Here is an 18,074-nt window from a genome sequence, read left to right as displayed (position 1 = left end):
GATTAAAACAAGCCTTCACACAATCCATCCTCCAGCCTTACAGTAATTCAGTTTTACTGCTCTCCTCCCCTCCCTTCCCCCATGCTCAAAAGACCAAACCTGGTTTCAAAATTGAAGTCCGAGCTCTCCGGCAAACGCACGCTTCTGCACTTCTTCACCTCGAGGGAAGGAATCCTGACACAACTGACAATATTGCTTAGCAAAAGGAGCCCCTTTGCCTCAGGCCCAGATAAAAGCAGCAGCTCGGCAGAAAAATAAATGAAAAAATTGTGTTGGTCAGGCCAGGTTTGCTACAACAAACCAACCTGGCTCCCAGGCAAGGAGAGGGGTGGTGGAACATGGGGGAAAGAGAGGGAGGCTTTGGGCTGGCTTTGCTCAGTGGTGTGCACAACCCAGCACCGGTGTAGCTTCCCGCCTCCTTCCTCATGCCAGCAGAGCGAAGGAGAGCCTTGATCCAAGGGAGGGAGGCAGCAGTCATCATGAAGCTCTGGCCTGAGGGTTTGGCTCCTCCAGCCCTCCTGCTCCACTCACTGCAGCCAGGCCCAGGCTGCCAGCTCAGCCCTGCCAGCAGCAGGGACCCCTGCCCAGGGCTGGGGCACTCGGGGCAGCACCCTCACAGTGGCAGGGTGTGAGTCAGAGCCCAAACCTCCTCCTGCAAATCGGGGCCACGGCAGCTGTTCCCAGCAGAACCAGTTCAAACACGAGTGACTGATAGGAAAGGAGTTAAGTTTCATCACAGGGACCAGGGAGAAATTTCCGCCAGGTTCACCTGACTGTGCCCTGTTCTCACTCGCTCAGACACATCCCGCTCTGCCGAACAGGATTTCTGTTTGGATGTCCAACAGCAGGCTGGCAATTCCTGGAGACACCTTCCCAAAAGAAGATGGATGCCACAGCCACAGCTTCACCACATAGGAAGAAATTTCCAGACTCTTCACAGCAAATCAACTCCCCCACGAGACTTTAATGCCGAGCTCAGCAACATGGGGGCCCTGCAAAGATAACCGGCTGCCGGGATTGATCCCATCCCACGTTAGCATCCATCAGATAGCAAGAAAAACAAGATTAAGCAGCACCACGGCATTAGTCTTCATTTAAACTTGGCAAAGAAAGCAAATGTTTCTTTCTTGTTGGCTTCTCTCTGTGTGTTTTTTAAAGCAGTCCCAGGCTCAGCCAGGGAAAGGTGCCTGGACTGTTTAATGTTGGGGGATTAGAAGGGACAACACTTGTACACTCGCCAGAGCCCAGATAAGCAGAGAGTGCTTGGGTTAAGCAGGCGAGCATCTGCCTCCTGCAATATATACACTGTCCCAGTGAAAATAAACAGCTTCACACCTTTGGCTCAGAGAAGGACTTGAGCTTCTTCTGCATCCCCAAACCTGCAGCCTCTCTACTCAAGGCGGAAGGGTCACAAGGGTGAAGGTTACTCACAGTTCCCTTATTCCAAGTCTAAGGCTGGAAACTTTCTGTCTCCTCTCGCACTAGGTAGATTCTTTGTTGCTGCACATCAGACCTGGTGTGCTTCCTTGTGTTCACTGTGCCCAGAGCTGTTTCAGACAAACTCTGAACACGTTCACTTTCTACATGTGCTGGGTACGTACAAGCCACGGCAAACACACTAATTAGGAAAAATGCTAACTTGGAAACTGGACCCTTTTTAAAGTGCTCAGCCACAAAGTCCTTAATCTAGAAAACCACACCTCAATTTAATGCTGCCACCCCAGTCACTGGAAATCACAGGGCTGAAGACTCCAGCCATACCACTCCACCACCTACAGTCTGCTCCAAACTCCTCTCTGGTCCATCTTGATGCACAATTTGGAAGTGCAATCTGCACCCCAAAACCATGCCTCAGTCTGAATAGCTGAATTTAAAATTATATCATTAAGTTTGAAATTTCAACATACTTAGAGAGTTTTGATAATAACATTTTTGATTACATCCGTTGCCAGCTTCCTTCTACACCCTGACAGAGATTTAAAGTATACATTCCTATTTCATTCTGCAACAGAGATTAGTGGCAGGAACAGAAAACATCTTCTGTTCCAAAAAACCCTCGGGGTTTTCCTCCTTCTCTTGCATTTTATTAGAGGAGTCTCAAATCTCCATCAAGCTGCAATACATTGTCACTGCAAAGCATTTAAGGCAACAAGAATCCGAGTACTGCACTAAAACACACCTTCAGAAAAAGCTCCTGAGAAACAAAGAGATTTCCAAAGCCATCCCAAAGAAGAAAGTGCTCCCCAGCAGTAACAGCCCTTAGCAAGCTTTATGAAAATTTGAGCCTGTGCTTGAGCGTATGGCATGCAGAGCCCTAATTCAAGAACTTTTGTGAACTCTCATTGTGGGGAAGGGGGGGAACAAAGGAAAACCACATGCTATTGTTTATTTTGACTCTGCAATACATTTAATCTACATGGAGTTGGAACATTACACAGCAAAACTCCTCAGCTCCCACAAATTATGTACAGCCAACAGCAGCAGAGCCCGTTCTCCAGAGGGAGAATGCCATTTTAAGTATGCTATCTTCACCCCACAGAGCACAGAAACTCTCCAAAACGCAGCTGAAAGCTGCCACCGATGCTTCCAATCCCACACCCCAAGAGCATGGGATCAAGGCAAGGCTGCTGGCACTCATGACAAGGAAAGCTTGTGGGGAAAAGCAAGGAAAGCTTTGGGGACTTCCACCAACTTGACCTTGAGCTATCAAAGCTTTTCTCAGTAAGACTGTGACTGCCTGAGGGGGTCCCTGAGCAGGAGGAGCCCCAGGCATCTCACACCTTCTTTGAGCCTATCAACAGGAGCAGACCATGCTCCTGGTGCATTCCAAGATGTTAAAGCAACAAGACCCAGCTTATGAGCTGCCTAAGAATTATTCCAGTGCATCCACAGGGATGATAACAGATCTCACTACATGAATTCCACTGCTATAGCTGCACAACTCCCTTCCAGCCTTGTCTCCTGCTGGGGGTGTGCTAACAAGGAATGCCCATGGGTCACTGAAGCCCTTGGTGTCCGGCTCCAGGACACCCCCAAGCATCTCCAGAAGCCATGGCTCTGCTGATGAGTTACAGCTCTGCCCTGGCACAACTGAAGAGCCATCTTCCTAAATATCTTATTTCTTATTTCTGTTCAAAGCCACCCACTGCCATCCCCTTGTGCCCTGCGAGTTCACTCCCCCAGTGCCAATATTCCAGCTCCTTTACAGAACTTCTCATGGATGCAGAGCCCACTGCCTCACGCTGGGGACAGTCACTGCCAGGGAGGGACCAGAGCTGTGCAAGATCACCCCAGGGTACAGTCACTGCCAGGGAGGGACCAGAGCTGTGCAAGATCACCCCAGGGTACAGTCACTGCCAGGGAGGGACCAGAGCTGTGCAGGATCACCCCTGGGTACAGTCACTGCCAGGAGAGAGACCAGAGCTGTGCAGGATCACCCCTGGGGTACAGTCACTGCCAGAGAGAGACCAGAGCTGTGCAAGATCACCCCGAGGGTACAGTCACTGCCAGAGAGAACCAGAGCTGTGCAGATCACCCTGGGGTACAGTCACTGCCAGAGAGGGACCAGAGCTGTGCAGGATCACCCCTGGGGTACAGTCACTGCCAGGGAGGGACCAGAGCTGTGCAGGATCACCCCGGGGTACAGTCACTGCCAGGGAGGGACCAGAGCTGTGCAGGATCACCCCGGGGGTACAGTCACTGCCAGAGAGAGACCAGAGCTGTGCAAGCTCACCCCAGACATGTGCCAGCACCAACACTCTCACCCACAGCCAGAAGGTGCAGACAGGTGATGTCATGGCCAGAGCAGACAGGTGACATCACAGCCCCAGCAGCCCACAGGCACCTTCTCTCCATCCTGGTTTATCTTCTCCTGCACCTGGGAGCAGAGGCCTCTGGCACAGCCCCATCCTGGCCCGGGCTGGGGGCTGGTGCAGACACAGACACAGGTTGCTGTGAGGTTTCAACAGGCTGAATGAAACGGTGAAGAAAGATGCTTTTCAGAGGGGGAGGGGAGGCACACACGTACTGAACAAATCATCTGTTTGGAGCGCTGGCTCCTACTTGTTCCCAGTTATATTATTCACTCAAGGGTGGATTAATCCATCACTGCAAAGGAATCTCCTGATCTCAGAGATAAAGGCAACAAGTCATGCACTGACTGTCTGTGGATCCTCCTGGAAATGGCCAGCCTTGCTCATGGCCTTATTTGGGCCGATCTATCAGCTCTCCACTAACAACAAGCAAGGAAAAAAAAAAGAAAAAAGACATTAAAAACTGAAAACATACCACCTGTCTACAGTAACTTCAAGTGGATTGGTCTGGAAACAAGCAGGGCATTTCGACTCCAAACAATCACTGTTTGTTTCAAAAGGGGCCACACGAACTGTCCCCTTCCCTTGTTTTCACTCCCCAGGAGAAGAACAGTCACCTGGGTCCTTACCATCCAAACTGGCATGGAAAAAAGATTAATTTATTGCAAGATTCTTTAGAGTGAGGCCTTTTACCCAGAAAGAAACCATAAATGGTTCCTTTAACTCACTGGGGACTGGGAAACAAAACCCCCTGGTGCCATCCCATCCCCCTGCAGGAGCATCTCCAGCTAGAGCAGGCTGCACTTGGACAGAAGGTGGCTACACAGAATGTAACAGCAATTCCAGGAGGCTGGACATGGCCAGCATGTCTGTACTTTGGTGCTTCAGCAGATGCCACAGAGCGATTACAGAGACATTCAGGATCTGGCTGTTCTTCATCTGAGATTAAGGGGGGCCAAGAAGCTCCTCAGAGCTCCCCTCTGGTTGGAGCTGGCAGCCCACGATGCCCAGGGCTCACCAGCACACAGGAGGAGAGCTGGCAGGGAATACTTGACAGGCAACACAACCCTCATACACCTTTGCAGAGACAAAACACCTGTGAACCCCTCCAAAAATGTACATTTGTGGTGCTCAGCCTCTTTGTTTCAGTGACAAGCTGCTCACAGCTCGAGCCTTTTAGTCCTTGTCTTGGTATTTTATAGGTTTACTGTAAAGAAAACCACGGGCTGCAAGGCAGAGCCTCCATACACTGCAAGGAAGGAAGCATTAAACTGCTCTTTGAATTAAACAAATAAGACTCAACCACTTGGTTCATTATCAGATCCAACAGTTGGAGTCTGTGGGGAAAGCTAAACAGCAGAACCCAGGGTATAAATCACAGACGTGATCAGAGAGACAGGTGAGGCTGAGGGTGTGGTTTCACCTCTCAGCTGAGCCATGCCAAAGGGATGGTCTCTTTCTCCTTCCCTGGCACGCTCACCTCCCCTGCCCCAGCTCCCTCCCGCTGCCAAGCTGATGGCAACATCCCAGCCAAGCTGGTCTGGCTCACTCTGAGCTTTAGGGAATTATTTTATCCTTTTTCCATGCTGTTTCTGTGAGCTGGACTGGTTCAGATGGGCATTTCCAGAGGCAGGAGATGGAGGGAACTGGCCAGATCCTCTCCCTCTCTGCAAGGCACCCACCCTTGGCTGAGCAGCTGAGCGAGCACACAGGATGAGGAGACAGCAAAGCCAATTTGGAAGCCAGTGCTGCCAAAAGGGGCCATCCCCCCACCAGCCCCTCAGGGCCTTCCCAGTCATCCAAGTGGAAGATTTAGCAACTCTAACTGCGGGGCAAGATCCAGGAAAGTTTGGGGCTTGGGTACTTCTTTTTTTTTTTTGTTGAAGGGTTAGCTGGAGTCACTCCCCTGCGGCTGCTCCAGTGCTGGATTCCCGCAGCAGGGAAGAGGCAGGAATGTACCTGCCACCTCCTGCAGCAGCGAGTCCTCAGAGGGAGCTGTAACGTGAAACTGCGCCCAAGGAGCTGGGGAGGGGGAAAAAAGGGGGGAAAAAGACAAAAAAATAGAATCCCACCTGGCTAGAAGAGCTCCAAGACATCTCATAGGTATGGAAAATGGGAAAACAACCCACCTTACATGATTGTTTTCCCTCCTGTTGAAAGACAGCAGATATTTCTCACACAGAAAGAATGAGTCTGGGCTTAATGGAAATGGCAGGTGGTCTGGATGTACAAGACTCAATGCCTTACTGGGCTGAACAAGCATTTCCCCTAAAGTGGTGGCTGTCACTGGAGAATCATCCTCCGCAGCAGAAAGGGAGAAGTGAGCTAGGGAACACAAGTGGAAAACTCTGACACATTCAGCCCCGGAAACTGTACTGAGCCATCTACCAAGGAAATGACTGGAAGAACACTCAACTGAAAAAAGTGAACGTACACACACAGAGGAAACTATCTTGTCTAGAAATTCTTGGGCCAGCATAGCTGGAGACCTCGCACTAGCCACAGTAACACAGCAAAGAGGGTTTTGCTGACTTTGCCAAAGACAAACACCATCCCAGAGCAAATGATGCAGGACAAGGGGACACACAATAGCAGGGTTTGCTCAGGGAGGCCTCCAGGAGAGAAGAAAGTGAGTAGGAAAAGGAAAATACCTGGAGAACCAACCAAGTACCAGCCTAAACAACAAAATAGGTCCAAATTAACAAAACATGTCAAAATAGCAAAATAGTGCACAGAGAACACAGTTTGGTGCCCAAGTACCAGCCTGAGATTCAGGATTGCAAGGCAAGCTGCAAATTCCTATTTAAGGAGGAAATTTCCAGAAAATTGACCAGTTCCACTTGAAACAAGGTTTTTAGCTCAGTCTCACCCCAGCTGCAGATGGCAAGCGGCTCTGAAGCTCCCCAGCCCACTGAAACATCAAAAACCAGAGAACTGACAGCAGACCACTGCAGCGAGGAGGCAGGGGCAGGACTCAGCTCAAGGGAGCCACTCACTAATCAGCAGCTCACAAGCAAGGCAGGAGACAAAAACCTGACTCTATGTACAAAGGGCAAGTTTACAGTATCAATTAATTTATACTAACGAGATGTTGCCTATTAAAGCGATTCCATAAAACCCGTTACCTGGGATACCCAATCCCAGCAGGTTTGTGGGTCAAAGCCCACTCAGTCTTGGGGCTTCTGGTACTAAACCAGAAGTTTTGAAGCCTCATGGAAGCTCACCAACAGGTTCACCACATTCCCATGTCATTTTGTATAGGACTGTGTGCCAAGACCACAGCACTGCAATGAAACCCCTCCCAGAGTCACATCTGTGGACATGGGAACGAGGAAGATGCAGAGCAGGAGGTTCCACCACAGGCTCAAAGACTGGCAGAAACAGAGGAGGTAAAGGAGCTCTTGGAGCAGGTGTGAAGAGTGGGTTTGGTGGGTGATATGGGAAATCCAGGTGAAGCTCAATGCCTTTTTACACACAGAACTGTGACCTGCAGGGAACCTTCTCAACACAGCTCATTCCATGTGCACAAACAAACAGCCAGGGACCAGCCCCTGACCCACAGCTCCTCACACCCAGCCCTGCAAACAACCTGAAATCACAGCAGCTGGTTCTGTACACACCAACACCCATACAGGAGAAAGTGCTGTGACTGTACCATCGCATCAGAAAACAGCTTTATTCACAACACTATTTAATCATCATGTTTCCCCATTAGTTTTTTTGGCACTGAGACTTTGTTGGTCTTGCAGTTCATGGCAGTGCCTCATCTTGAGCACCCACCAATTAATGCCCTGGTTGTGGTACACCTGAGGCCTCGTCAGGCAGAGCAGTTCTGCTGTGGGACAGGCAGAGGGGGATTTATGAGATGCTGGACCCTGACGTGGCTGTGCACTCACAATCCATTGCTTTGCTTCCCCATTTCCACATCTGCAGAAGCAGTCTTTAAACAAGCCAGGGTATTTTTAAGCTCTGACAGTTAAAATCCTCAAGTGACATCACCTGAAGTCAGAGCACAGCTGCCTTATTCCTCTGGCACACCAGCAAGCCAAAGTAAGCAGGAGCCTCGTTTATGGGCTTACAGCACACCTTGAGATAATGAAAGCACTGGTGGGACTTGCCCTGCAGTCAGGCCTCTCCTTGCATGGCTTTTTTCCACCCTCCACAATTTTGGGGTAAAACTCAAGAATTTTAGCACCAGAGCAGCCCAGTGATCCAGCAGAGGGGGCACACAGGGGGACCAGCCCAAACCCCACTGCCACCACGCCAGGGTTTGGTGGCAAAGAACACAGAGTTTGGGGGCCAAAAAGGATGAAAACTAGAGAAAAAGGATGAGAAATCCTAGAGAAAAAAGATGAAAAATAACCAAGACTGCATGAAGGATAGCAAAAACCAACCCTGCAAGGTACTTCCCGTGGTGTACCCGAGCTTGCCCACCCACACTCCACCTTGCACACACGGGCACGTTTACGAGCACTTGGAGCAGCTTAAGGGTGTAAATCACATTAATCCAGGCGACAAAGCCACATCCCCGCTCATCCTCGGGTGAGTTACTAATCCCTCCACACCGCAGCAGTTCCCATCTCACTTCCTACCCCTTGAGGAGGAAGAAAAAAACACCTTTTAACATGATAGGTAACTCAGTGGATCCTACCTTCTACATGAGTCCAGCTTTCAACAGTTTTGAGCAACAGTCATGGGTCTCCCACAAGCCTGAGGATTTTCTGGGATGGAGACCAAGCCAGTCAGAGGTTTCCCTCTTCTTACGGAAAGGGGAATACAGGTCAAAAATATTTATTTCTTTTTAATCACTCCATTACCAAGTCCTCCCCACAAGATAGGCTTGCAGCTGCTCCAAAAAAGCAGGATTTGGTTTCAATGTGTTTGACTCGTGCTCTCGACACCTACTTTAATTTGGTGGAACAAAAGCATGCTGGCTGTAATTAAGGCAAATAATATCAAGTTCAACAGAAAAGCGTTAAGAATTTGTGCTGGGAAACGTTCACTGCGAATTTTTGGAATATAGAAGGAGCTGGCCGTCGCCCGCAGCAACCGCTACCACAAAAGCACTTTTTCTCCTTAAAGCAGCTCCGGGCAGGCTGTACATCCCATAAATCGCAACTGTCAAAACACCCGAGTCGGGGGAGATGAGGGGAAAAGCAAACGGGCTCCACACAGCTCGGCTGGGAGCGCCAGCACCCCAGGATTACCTGCTTTGTTCAAGGAAAACGCCGGGCCACGAAGGATAAAACCCCAGAGGAGCAAAGCTTCCACGCTGCCCGTAACCTCGGTGACCGGGGCTGGTGTTTGGGTTGGTAAATTGTATTTCTGGTGCATGTGTGAAAGATACAGCTCACTGAGTAAACAGCCCTTCAGAGCTGACAGCTTTACAGCCACAGGCTCGGCGCGACTGCTCCTTCCCAGAGGCAGCAAGGCGGTTGGGGAAAGCAGTAAAATAATAATTAAAAAGAAAAAGCTACATAAAGCCATCACATTTACCCTTTCACCAACCCTTTACACAGTTACGAGGCGGGAGCAAAATAAACATTGCCTGTTTTCTGCCCGACGGTGTGTCACGGCTGGAACACACATCCCTCTTGGTTTAAAAAACATCAGTATTGGAAGCATGGGACTGACGGCTGGAAAGTTCTTCCATTAGAAGTCAGGAACTACATAACTTAGATTTGTTTTTGGCAAAGAGACAGATAAAGCAAGGGAAAGTAATTTAAAATTCAAGAATCGCGTGGCTTTAAGAAGGTAGGCAGCTTAATGCAATAAAAATAATAATAACAGAGATAAGATGTCAGGATGCTTTACAGCCAGAGACCTCAGGCATAACACACCACCTCCTGCCTTAGGGACTGACTTTCCACTGCTCTAATTGCAGAGAAAAGTGACCTTACAGGTTAAAAACATTGAGATTAACCATTTTAAAGCGGTTAAGAGGCTGGACGCGACCCCAAACCCATCCCCTACGGCACCTCCTTCAAGCGGAGCAGCGTTTAAATGACAAATAGAGAGGAGTGGAGGCGCGTTCCCTGCGAAATGAGACCATAAATCAGAGCCGGGCAGCGCGGAGGGCTCGTCCCGCTCCCCGGCGCGCTGTGCACCGGCTCAGCCCCGCGCACCGAGGGCACACAGCGGAGCGGGGCGGCGCGGGCGAGCCCTGCGGGGTGACAGGAGCCGCCACCTGCGGCCGCCCCGGGCCCGCTCGCCCCTCACGGAGGAGCCGCGCTCGCCCCTCCCGGCGCGCGCCCGCCCGCGCCCCCCTCAGCGCGCGCCGGCGGCGGGAAGCGCGCGCGTTACCTCTCCGCCGCGCCCCCTCCCTGGTCCCGGTCCTGGTGCCGGTGCCGCTCGGCGGCGGCTCGCCAGGACATTCCAGGCTGGGGCGGGCGTCCCGGCGGGCGGGAGCCTCCATCCAGCGCCGCCCGGCCGCTCGGCGCCGCTTATCTCCCCCCGCGCTCCGCTCCCCGCCCCGCTCCCACCGGCGCCCCGTGTCGGGGGAGGCGCCGCCGCCCCGCCCCGCCCCGCGGAGCGAACCAACGCCGGCCGGGGGGGAGCACGGTGCCCCGCGGGCGGACCCACCGCCTGAGGAGGGGAGGGACCGAGCGGCGGTGAGCGCGGCCGGAGCGCGCGGCGAGCGGGGCGGTGCGGGCCCTTTAAGGGGCACGGGAGGGGTGGAGGGGATGCACGTGCGCGCGGGGCGCCGTGGGGTCCGTGCGCCGCCGGGCAGAGCACGGCCGAGAGAGCGCGCCCCGAGCCGCCGGGACCCGCGGCACCACCCCCCGAACCTCCGGCACCGGGCATCCGTGTGAGCCGGGACCCGCGGCACCGCCCCCCGAACCGCCGGGAGCCGCGGCGCCGCGCCCCCGAACCGCCGGGAGCGGGCATCCGTGTGAGCCGGGACCTGCGGCACCGCGGCTCCGAACCGCCGGCACCGGGCATCTGCGTGAGCCGGGACCTGCGGCACCGCGGCTCCGAACCGCCGGCACCGGGCATCTGTGTGCGCCGGGACCCGCGGCACTGAGCCCGAGCAGCAGGTGCACTGGGCACCCACGGGACGGGGAAGGCGGGACCAGGCACCCACCCGGCCAGAGTGCCCTCGTGTGCGTGACCGGGCACCGGGCAGCCCCGCACCGCTGCCTGCGCTCCCACGGACCGGCCGCTTGTGCCGCCCTGGGCGGCCGCACACCCGCGCGCCCACACGGCCCTGCCACCTGTCTGTCACCTGTGTGTGACAGTCACGCACCGAGCCGGCACCCTGTGCCCCCTCCGAGCGCCGCTCACCTGCGCGGCCTCCCGGAGCCTCCGCCCCTGCGGCTGCAGAGCTCATCCCGTGCCCGCCCGCTCGCCCCCATGCCGGAGAGCCCACGGCTCCCACTCTGCGAGCAGCTGTGTGTTCAGCGTCGCTGGAGTGAGGGAGTGGCTCTGGCTCTTTCCAGAGGGCTGGGAAATGCCCCCACACATGCTCCTCGCATTATCCTTCTCCAGATGACGCCACCAAGAACCCCGTACTTGGGCTAAAAATAGCAAAAAGGGGCTTTATCAAGGGCTCATACTGTGCCCAAACCATTGACCCCTTCCAAAAGAACCCAAATATGCCCAACATGCCTTGTTTTTTGGGAATTTGCTGTCTTTTGGTCACATCCACAAGTGGTAGCTGGAAAGGCATTTATCCCAAGGAGAGTTTCACCAGTAAAGGCTTCAGCACCACATGGACTGCAAAGAAACACAGTTGCTATGTTTAAAAATAAAGAAAAAATAAGCTTAACACCCCCCTAAAAAAACTAGAGTTGAAATAAAATCTCATGGTTTTCAGACAAACCTGTGAGTCCAAAACGCTGCACTACCCTGTGTTTACCAGCCCTAATTTTATCCCTCAAGAGGTTTCCTGTAGGACGTCATTATTTCCACAAGTGTGAAAGGGGAAAAAAAGTAAGAAAATTAAGAGTAGAAAAATCCTCAACAGATTAAAAATCCCATAATCTGAAGAAAACACCCCAAACTAAAACGAAATCAAGGTTGGCACAGCTGAGGAGTTAAAGGACTTGATTTATGGCAGCCACTGGAAAAGATGAGGGCTTCAGGATTGTTCTCAGCACAGAAGAGACGGCCAAGTCTGGTTTTTTGGGATAAAAATACTCAAAATGAGGATCATAATGAAGGTGTTTGGCAGACCAGGGGCGGTGCCAAATTGCAATTTCTCCCTGTACAATTTTTGGGGCGATGTTTTCCCCTCCTTGAGCGCATTTGCATGAGAATACCCTCTTGGGCAGGAGAATTGCTGCTTAATTAGCGAACAGCAATCACTTTAATTAGCATGTCTCCATGCTCCCTGCTATTTTGCATAGATTCAAATGAGATGCTCATTAGGGAGCAGGCGCCCGGACAAGCTACGCCCTTTAGCCGCTCACTAACCCAATTAACTTCAGCCAAACCGTGCCGGGCCCTATGCCAGGAGGGACCAGGCTGCTCCCAGAAGGAAGGTGCAGAACCTCTCCTTCAACCTGCTCACTCCCTCCAATCTGTGAGGTTTCCTTCCTTGGAAGGTTTTTTTCTTCAAGGTTTTCCTTCTTGCAAGATTTTCTTCTTTGTCAAAGGTTTTCCTTCTTGTAAAATTTTCCTCCCTACAAGGATTTTCCTACATTGAAAGTTTTGCTTCCTTGAAATGATTTCCTCCTTCAAGTATTTCCTTCCTTGCAAGATCTCCTTCCTTGCCTAAGGGTTTCCTCATTGTAAAGTTTTATTTCCTTGCAAGATTTTCCTTCTTTGCGATATTTTCCCCCACCTAAAGTTTATCCTCCATGTAAAGTTTTCCTCCTTGCAAGGTTTTCTTCCTTGGAGGTTTCCTTCCTTTCAAGGCTTTAACTCCTTGCAAGTTTTCCTATTTGCAAGGTTTTCTTCCTTGGAGGTTTCCTTCCTCGCAAGCTTTTCCTCCATGCAAGGTTTCCCCTCCTCATAAGGTTTGCTTCCCTGCAAGTTTTCCCTCCTTTTCCTTGCTTGTTAAGTGCTGGGATTTGGGAGCAGAAATTGGGGGGACACCCCCAAAAACCACCCTCCCTCCTCGGGGATCCTCAAGCCCTCTCCGTGCCCCTTCCCCCCGCCCAGGTGGGGCCATCATTCCTGGCAGGAGCACGGGGGAATCTGAGGGTCCCCTTTGTTTTTCCGCCCAGCCAGCGTGGTCCCAGCGAGGTTGGGTTTTATTTTATTTCATTTCTCCTGCCCCGTAATCCCATCGTCTTGTCACGGTTCCCCGGGAAGCGGGGCTGCTCCGAACAAAGCCCCCGGAGCATCCCGGGCTCCCGGAGGGGGTTTTGCAGCTGCGCCTCGGAGCGTGACCGATCGGGAATGAGCCTTCGCAGCGCGTCTAATGCCGTTTGGACAGGGAGCCTTTCATCCGCTCGTGGGAGTGAGGCCCCGGCACCGAGCGCCCGCTGCCCGCGCTCGGCGCTCCCGGCCCCGCGGAGCCGATCGGCAGCGCCGCCGCCCGGGGGGAGCCGCGCCGAGCCCCCGTGCTCGCCTGCACTGCTGGGGGCTCGGGGGGAACCACACAGAGCCCCCGTGCTGGCCTGCACTGCTGAGGGCTCGGGGGGAACCACACAGAGCCCCCGTGCTGGCCTGCACTGCTGAGGGCTCGGGGGTGCCACGCCGAGCCCCCGTGCTGGCCTGCACTGCTGAGGGCTCGGGGGCTCGGGGGGTGCCACACCGAGCCCCCGTGCTGGCCTGAACTGCTGAGGGCTCGGGGGTGCCACGCCGAGCCCCCGTGCTGGCCTGAACTGCTGAGGGCTCGGGGGTGCCACACCGAGCCCCCGTGCTCGCCTGCACTGCTGAGGGCTCGGGGGGAACCACACCGAGCCCCCGTGCTCGCCTGCACTGCTGAGGGCTCGGGGGGAGCCACACCGAGTCCCCGTGCTGGCCTGCACTGCTGAGGGCTCGGGGGTGCCACACAGAGCCCCCGTGCTGGCCTGCACTGCTGAGGGCTCGGGGGAAGCCGCGCCGAGCCCCCGTGCTGGCCTGCACTGCTGAGGGCTCGGGGGGAACCACACAGAGCCCCCGTGCTGGCCTGCACTGCTGAGGGCTCGGGGGAAGCCGCGCTGAGCCCCCGTGCTGGCCTGCATTGCTGAGGGCTCGGGGGTGCCACACCGAGCCCCCGTGCTGGCCTGCACTGCTGAGGGCTTGGGGGGAGCCACACAGAGCCCCTGTGCTGGGGGGCTGAGGGCTTGGTGCAGAGCTCAGGGCCAGGGCGGAGGGGCTGAGGCTGGGAGATGCTCCCCAAGGCCATGCTGGGCTCCGCTGGGTTCCTTCTTGTGGTCCCCTGGATTCTCTCCCTGGCTGTACCTCATTCCAGTTCCCACCTCCTCAGCAGCTTCCTTGTTCTGGCTCTCATCATCCCATCCATGGCAGGCACCTCCTTCCTGTTCCCATTCTCCTGACCCCAGCAAGTACCTTGTCCAGGTCCCATCATCCCAGCCCGGTCCCCTGGGATCACTCATCCCAGTCCCCATCATCTCTCCCTGTCAGCATAATTACGTCCCAGTCCCCATCACCTTGTCCTTGTCCCCATCATTACATCCCAGTTCTTGTCACCTTGTCCTTGTCCCTTCACCCTGGCCCAGACCCCAGCAGGTCCCTTGTCCCAGTCTCTTGTCTCAGTCCCTTGTCCCAGTCCCATGGCCCTGTGTCCCTGTGCCTCTCCACAGGGCCAGCCTAACCCCCCAATGCCCTTTGGCATCCAGTGATCTCCATCAAGGGGAGGTTTGGGTCCTTTTTTGGGAAGGGGACAGCTGGTGTCGGCCTGGTGCTCCCCAGCCTTGGCAATGCAGGTGGCATTGGGTGGCATCAGCTGCTGAATGTGCCCTGCAGAGTGGCAGGCAATGTGTGTGAGTGGGGAATCCCGGGATTTCCACTCCAAGGGAATGGATCAGGAACAGGGCACAAAGGCTGGAGTGGTGTTGGGATGGAGCACACATGGAAACAATCACCTGGGAAGAGAAGATGAGGAGAGACAAGATGAAAATGATGAGGATAGAAGAAACAAGATGAGACAACAGGAGAGGGAAAGAGGAGGAGGAGAAGGACTAAAGGATGAGGAAGACTGGAAGGAGAAGAGAAGAGGAGACGTTGCCTCTAAAGAAGCTGTATGTCCCTGTGAGATTTGCCAGCCCATCACTTCATGCAATGGTCGGGGGGGGGGGTTTGTTGGTTTATTTTCCCCCAGCAAAAAGTGGCTTTTTGACCCAAACACACGTTTTCATAGCAAAGTTTTTTTTTGGCTGAAAGGCTTTTTATTCCTTATTAAAAAGAAAATTGGGGAGGTTGGTGGGAAGGGTCACTTCTGTAAAACCTCTATTTTTCTTTTAAAAAGCCTCAACTAATCTATTTTGGCTTTTTTTTTTTTTCATCAGAAATACCTCTGCAGGAGGCTTTGGGAGTGAATCATTCCCGAAATCCCCTGTCCCACGCCGTGCCTGGTCCTGCCTAGCTTCATCATCTCCCCTGCAGCAAACACCCACTGGCAACAAAAGAAAATTAGAATTATTAGGAAATAATTTTTTTTTACTTTAATTTTTTTTTCCCAGCAGACTAGAGGGTGATTTTGCTTCATTTTCCTGTATTTTGGTCATTTAACTCCATGGAGCTGCTTTGGCACCAAAAATTGCCTCAGTGTTTAGGAAGGAGCAAAGAACCTCCCCATGCAGTGACTGTTGGGTTCCCCAGGGCACAGGGGTTATCTCTGAGAAGAATCCAGACTGCTGGGGTGGGACAGAGCCCCTGCACCCCTCCAGAGGGTTCGAGGGTGGTAAAAGGTTCTGTGGCCCGTGACCTCTCCAGCACCTGCCTGCCCCAGGCCAAGCTGGAATGAGCCCTGCTGGAGGCTCTCTCCAGCCTGGTCTCCTGGGCAGACCTTGGGCCCACAATTCAGGCAGTTTGTCCTCAGCCTTCTCTCTGGATGTACCGCAGTGTTGCAGGGAGGTTGTCTCCATCCTTATCTTCCTGGTGGATCCCAGATCAGCATTGTGGGTCTCTTGTCTCCATCCCTGTCTCCTGAAGGATCTCAGGGGGTGCTGCAGGTACCTTCACTCCATCCCTGTCTCCTGAAGGATCTCAGGGAGTGATGCTGGTGCCTTCTCTCCATCCCTGTCTCCTGAAGGATCTCAGGGAGTGATGCTGGTGCCTTCACTCCATCCCTGTCTCCTGAAGGATCTCAGGGAGTGATGCTGGTGCCTTCTCTCCATCCCTGTCTCCTGAACCAGGTCGCTGCTGCAGCCAATCTCCACCTCCTCTGAGCTCCCCAAAACCCAACCCACCACCTCACCTTGCTGATGGTGCCCATTTCCAACCCCAGCTGGACCTTGCTCATGGTGGATGCCTCGGAGGGGCCAAGGCTGTGGTGGAGGGGGAACCAGGGCCGGGTGGAGGGGATGGAGCTCCTTCCAAATTGACACCATATGGCTGCTCCTTATCCCCGGGCCCAGTAAATGGGTCTTTCATGCTGGGCTGGTTGCCATAGGAGCAAACACGCAGGAAATATCCCAGATAACTGGAATAGTGGTGAAAACATATGTTTTGGATAAAACCCGGCAGAAAATCGCCCCGTTTGACCCCTCCCAGGCAGTTTTAACCCCTTTGCCACACCTCAGTGCATGCATGCAGTGGGGAAACTGAGGCACGCCGGGTCTGGGCCCCTCCTCAGCTGGCAGTGGGAAATCTGGCAGGTTTTTGCCATGAAGTGGGATTGCTGTCAGGTTCCCAGTGTCAGCTTGCCTCCTTCTCCTCCACCTCCTCCTCCTCCCCAGAGCCCCTTATCAAGACGGATGGCTGGATGCAAGGCCGTGTGCACGCATTTTGCTTTGATTTGCCAAGGAATTTGCTTTGCTTTTGCTTTTTTTTAATTTTCCCTCTTTTTTTTTTTTCCCCTCTCTTCTTTTTGTCTCTTTTTTCCAGCCTGGGCCAAACCTTTCCTTATCACATCTGGCAAGCAGCAGCCCCAGCACTGCCCTGGCTGCTGGCCAAGTGTGGAGCCGACAGCCAAGCGGGCACAGCACAGCCTGTGGGGCTGAGCCCGGACACACCAACAGCCCTGCTCCCAGCAAGGGGAAACTGAGGCATGGAAAGCCTGAAAACTGCTGCAGGTGTTCTGTAAAGTGGCTCCGTGCATCCCTCCATGCTGCAAGTATTGCAGTGTGCACAGCCAATATCCCTGTGTGCTGCTGGTATCCCACACACCCTGAACATTCCTGTGTGCTGCAGCATCCCTGCACACTGCTGCAAACAGCCCTGGATGCTGCAAACATCCCTGGGCATGGCCAGCATCCCTGGGTGCTGCTGCATCCCATAAACATCCCTGGGCATGGCCAGCATCCCTGAGTGCTGCTCTATCCCTGCATCCCATAAACATCCCTGGGCATGGCCAGCATCCCTGGGTGCTGCTCTATCCCTGCATCCCATAAACATCCCTGGGCATGGCCAGCATCCCTGGGTGCTGCTGCATCCCATAAACATCCCCGGGCCTTGCCAGCATCCCTGAGTGCTGCTGCATCCCATAAACATCCCCGGGCCTTGCCAGCATCCCTGAGTGCTGCTCTATCCCTGCATCCCACGAACCTCTCTGCACCCTGCAACACTTCCCAGGCCTTTTCCCAGGAGAGGACCTTGCTGCTGGGTCTTCCCAGCACTGCCTGAAGTTGGAGCAACCCCGTGCAGTCCGCCCCAAACCCTGCACCCAAGGGCAGCCTGGCAGCAGCCCTGTCCCTAGAAAAGGCTGGAGGGGAAGCTCTGCGTGCTTGGATGGGGAAAATCTTGGGAGGGGCTGCTCTGGAATGTCATGAGCAGGACTTTAGCACAGGAGGGATTGCAGCTATGGGGTGCAGAGAGCACAGAGCAAAGGGATCAGGGAGAAAGCCCCGGGATTAAGGAGCGAGGGGCTGTGGGGCTGCAGCACCAGGGCCAGACCCATGAGGAGATCCGGCCGACCTGGGATTGCTCCTGGTGCTGATGGGAGGAATGTGCAAGCAAGGAAAATCCCCTTCCACGCCAGAGCATCGCCTCACAGCCTCCCTCCCAGTGGGATCAGAGGCCTCCTGATGCTTCTTATCCTCCCAATTCTCCTGGGGAATTTTTTTCCCATCTTGATTTTGGTGGGATGCACATCCCCAGCAAGGTGCAGCATCCCTGCCAATGCCACATCCCTGCCAGTGCAACATCTCTGCCACCCACTGCCTCTCTCCCACTGCCACATCCCTGCTCTGCTGCAATCCCAAACTC

General features: G+C 54.0%; 1 protein-coding gene across 1 annotated transcript in view; it reads right to left on the bottom strand.

The window, feature by feature from the left end:
- The window catches only part of CDON (cell adhesion associated, oncogene regulated), a 57,857-nt gene extending 47,651 nt beyond the window's left edge, over positions 1-10,206 (bottom strand). The window contains 1 exon segment of the mRNA XM_036397556.1: positions 10,116-10,206. The gene's annotated coding sequence lies outside the window, so the exon portion shown is untranslated.
- Positions 10,207-18,074: the final 7,868 nt, after the last annotated feature.

This window comes from Molothrus ater, chromosome 22, assembly GCF_012460135.2.
Source record: "Molothrus ater isolate BHLD 08-10-18 breed brown headed cowbird chromosome 22, BPBGC_Mater_1.1, whole genome shotgun sequence".
In the NCBI taxonomy this organism is placed as follows: Eukaryota; Metazoa; Chordata; class Aves; order Passeriformes; family Icteridae; genus Molothrus; species Molothrus ater.
Note: the sequence above shows the minus strand (reverse complement) of the source record. Positions and strands in the feature narration are given on the sequence as shown.